Raw genomic sequence first — 4,361 nt, 5'->3', positions numbered from 1 at the left:
AGTCCGTGAGAGGCCGAGGCTGGGACTCCCCTCCGGGGAAGGGACGAAGCCGTGACCCGCCTGTCTCCCTTCGCCCCTGCAGGAGTTCGGGCGAGCCCGGCGGAGGAAGGAGGAGGCCCCGCGGAGCAGCCCCGGGAGGAGACGGCGGAGAAGGCCCGGAAGGGATGAGCCGAAGGGGACTCCGGGAAAGGAGGCCGCCTGGAGGGCGAAGCGGGGAGCGGGAAACGGGCGGAGACCCCGAGACGGGCCTGGAGGGCGGAGGGTCCCTCAGAAAAGGCGGGAAACTCGGGAATGCCAAGAGAATTCAGGAGGGAGGAAAGAAACATGAATGCACAGAATGTGGAAAATCCTTTTAAAAAAAAGGAGATCTCGAAAGGCATCTAAGAATCCACTCAGGAGAGAAACCATTTAAATGCCTGGAGTGTGGAAAGAGCTTCAATCGGAGGGGAATTCTTTATAGACATCAAAGGATCCACACTGGAGAGAAACCTTATAAATGCCTGGAGTGTGGAAAGAACTTTATTAATTGTGAAAAACTCAGTAATCATCAAAGGATCCACACAGGAGAAAAACCTTATAAATGCCTGGAGTGTGGAAAGAGCTTCAGTCTGAGGGGAAACCTTTACCAACATCAAAGTATCCACACCGGAGAGAAACCCTATAAGTGCCTGGAGTGTGGAAAGAGCTTCACTCACAGGGGAAACCTTTATAATCATGAAAGAATTCACACTGGAGAGAAACCCTACATGTGCCTGGAGTGTGGAAAGAGCTTCACTCAGAGAGGGCACCTTTATAATCATCAAAGAATTCACACCGGAGAGAAACCCTATAAGTGCCTGGAGTGCGGAAAGAGCTTCACTCAGAGGGGAAACCTTTATAATCATCAAAAAATTCACACTGGAGAAAAAATATATAGAATTTCTGGTTTGTCACGCAGCGAGTTGACCAGCATGGAGGGTAGCTCGCTGGATTGCAGGAGTGCGGCAATTCCCTCCAAATCGGCGGACGAAAGCACTTGCCATGGAAACATGGCTTGTCCCTAAGCTGCTAACTGCCCCAGTCACATTTACCATCTGGCAACTCTAAAGCAGCATGGAAGAGACTGGGTGATATCTACTTCTCTTACACCCTAATTACTTACTTACCTGCATAAGCTGCTACAGTATTTTTCCCCCTGTGGTGTGCGAAGGGGATTTTAGCCCTCTCTCCAGATTTTAGCCCTCTCTCCAGCAGCGATTGACCAGCCAGAGGTGTTTAAAACATCAGAAAAATACTGGGATCTTAGTTGGAACTCTATGATTTTTACTCTGGGTTTTTCCCCTTAAAATAGAGGGGGAGAAAAAACTGAAAAGATCCAAACAACTTTGGGATGACATCTGGTGGCTAAATTTGAGACTGTAACATTCTATTCTTTAAGAGAGGTTTGTTGACAGCTTTGACAATAGATATAAGCAACCTTGGAGCACCAGTTGCAAGGAACTCAGCTCAGCTTCTTATTTGGTGGACTTTCTCACTGTAAGTTTTCAGTTTAATGTCACTGTGAGTTGTGGTGGTGTGGGCACGAAGGGAGGCTCAGCCAATCTCAATGTATACATGGTTATACTTTGACAATAAAGGTTCATTTATTCGTACATTTTAAATGCTGAAACTGACTGGCTGAAGAACAGCCTTCGTTGCATACCTTGCCGCTTGTTAAAATGGCTTTGTAAATAAAGATACGTTGCTCTGCGATGTTGCAAAAACTGCTTAGCTTCATGGGATGAAACTGTCCATAACTTCAGTAAAAATCTATTATACCCAAAGAATTCCTGAACACATCCACGCTAAGCTAGATTTCCTGCTTTTCCGTGATGCCGGCGTTTTTCTGTTTTTCCAGATTGTCCCTAAGAATCGAGCCAGGAAATAGCTCCCCACGGCTGGTCTTCTCGAAAGAAGACCTGGCAGGTGAGTTTCCAGACGGCGCCCTCCTCTGCCATTCAGTTTCACAAAGTTCCATTGGGATTCTGGGAAGCTTCATTGGGGGTTTCTGCTTTGTGATCACCATCATGGGTTTTTTTTCCTACCAAACCATCAAGATGTCTGCTCGGCATCATTCATTTGGTGACTGTTCGGGGTTGCAACAGCACTGGAAAAAATAACTTAGGACCTGTTTTTCACACTTAAGGACCGTTGCAACATCCGTGTGGTCACATCATCAACATTCAGATGCTTGGCAACTGTTTCATATTTATGACAGTTGCAGTGTCCCAGCATCATGTGATTTTGGAGGATGGATGGATGGATGGTTTCCACAGACCATTAGAATAGCACTTTCAAGAAAATGGCAGATGGATGGATGGATGGATAGGTTTATATATTTATATATTCTGAAAAAGAACAGGTCCCCTGATTCAAATATGTTTAAAATTGTATCCCTTGACAAAGAACAAGACCTTCCCAACCAGCAGTTAGCAAAACAGAGGTTCTGCTAATATTTAATAAATTTTAAATTTTTTGCCCAAATTAAAACTAAAAATACCCTGAAAAATAACATCTATAAAAAGCCTAAAATATCAATTGGGAAGAGTAAAAGCATAAATCCAAAAACAATCATAAATCTTAAATAAATCTCACAAGGCAAAGAACTTTTTGTCAACTGTCCAGTTGGCAGATCCAGAAAAAGAAACTCCTGGAACATTATTTTATCAAGAGTTTTAAACTTTACTGAATAAACAATATTTGCACAGACGAAGCAAAGCCAGCTCTGGGTTTTCCACGCAAAAACTACCTTAGTGAATTTTCCCCTTTCCCTGTGGGGCCACCTACAATTCATTACATCCACCAATCACTTCTGTTTGTTTTGTTACAGGAAACCGAGTGATGCTAGTCCACCTGCTCAATGTGTCCTGGGTTGGGCACTCACGGGAACAGACGACGCTCAGCTGCAACTGTCCCCACCCTGGCATTCTGTCCCCCCTCCCGCTTTTATCAAGCTGCCGACATCCCGACACCCTGGAAGAAGGATAGACCTGGAACAACAATGAACATATACACACATCATTACTCTCATTCTGGAGAGATGTTATCTTTGATTATGTGCATTTCTGTAAATATGTAGTGTTCCCTTTATACATAGTACAACTGCCCCTCTTCTTTTTGTAGACCTGTTTCTTTTGAACAATTTGTACCCGTCCCATCGGTCCATTCCATTCATGGGTTTCGTCCTACCGGGTTTATGTAATGCCAACTATGTCATGCCCACTCTTGTGTTCTTTCTAGTTCACCCTGATTGTTCCCCAGGTTTGAGCATTTGTATATAAGCACTTATGACTTTTATGCCTTAAATGTAAAAGGATAAAGGAAAAGAAAAGACTTCTGACTCTTAAAAAAAATTAAAAAGTTTTATTATTTTCTGATTTTACATTTAAGTATTTCCAAGGCAACATGGTGGCTGGGTTAACCGATAATTCAATAGCATACAAATATTTTTAAAGCAAATGGATTTGCTGTTCCTTATTGTAATTGACAGCTATTCCAGATGGCTAGAGGTCATCCCTGTTAGAAGTCTAACCACAGCCAGCACTGTACAAGTGCTTAGGGGGCTCTTCGCTACACATGGTCTCCCGGATATAATAGTCTCTGACAATGGACCACAATTCACTTCTGCTGATTTCCAGATTTTCTTCAAGGCCAACTTAATTAAACATGTCACATCGGCTCCTTTCCGGCCTTCCACTAACGGCCTTGCAGAAGTCATGGTAAGGACTACCAAAGACTCATTACGCCGTATCATCTCCGGCAACTGGCACCAACGTCTGGCACAGTTCCTGTTAGCACAATACTCGACCCCCTGCACAGCCACAGGCAAGAGCCCTGCAGAATTACGTTGGGGCTGTCACCTGATTACCAGACTGGACAGACTGCACCCGGACAGCGTAGCAATTGGACCTGAACTACCAGTCTCCTTGCGACAATTTGACATTGGGGATCCTGTATGGGCCAGGAATTTTGGACTGGGAGACAAATGGCTACCCGGGGCGATTATTCTACGCACAGGGCCAGTTTCCTATTTGGTTGAGGGGGAAGGGAGCCGGCAGTTAAGACGTCACATAGACCAGTTAAGAAAAAGGGGACCAAGTAACCACCCTCCTGCCCCCAAGGTGCAACCAGTTATAAGGGAACCTGTCAACATTGCCCCTAGTACTGTGGATTCACCCCAGAATGAGGAAACCAGGAACCTCCCAGACCCAGGGGAAATCCCTATCCCACAGACAAGCCCCAACGCCGCTTCAAGGCACCCAGACAACAGAGACTCCAAGGCTACCAATCCCCTACCCCAACCCAGGGAGAGTACAGTGGGCCATCCCTCACGTTGCTGCAGC

General features: G+C 45.3%; 1 long non-coding RNA gene across 1 annotated transcript; it reads left to right on the top strand.

Annotated features, from left to right (window-relative positions):
• Window positions 1-300: 300 nt before the first annotated feature.
• On the top strand, window positions 301-3,395 carry LOC310647861. The gene is made up of 3 exons (XR_014493972.1): window positions 301-1,515; window positions 1,877-1,944; window positions 2,849-3,395. It is a non-coding gene; the product is annotated as an uncharacterized lncRNA (long non-coding RNA).
• Window positions 3,396-4,361: the final 966 nt, after the last annotated feature.

The sequence above is a fragment of the Vipera ursinii genome (genome assembly GCF_947247035.1).
Source record: "Vipera ursinii genome assembly, chromosome: 16".
NCBI classification, from domain to species: domain Eukaryota; kingdom Metazoa; phylum Chordata; class Lepidosauria; order Squamata; family Viperidae; genus Vipera; species Vipera ursinii.
This window is presented reverse-complemented; position numbering and strand designations above follow the sequence as displayed.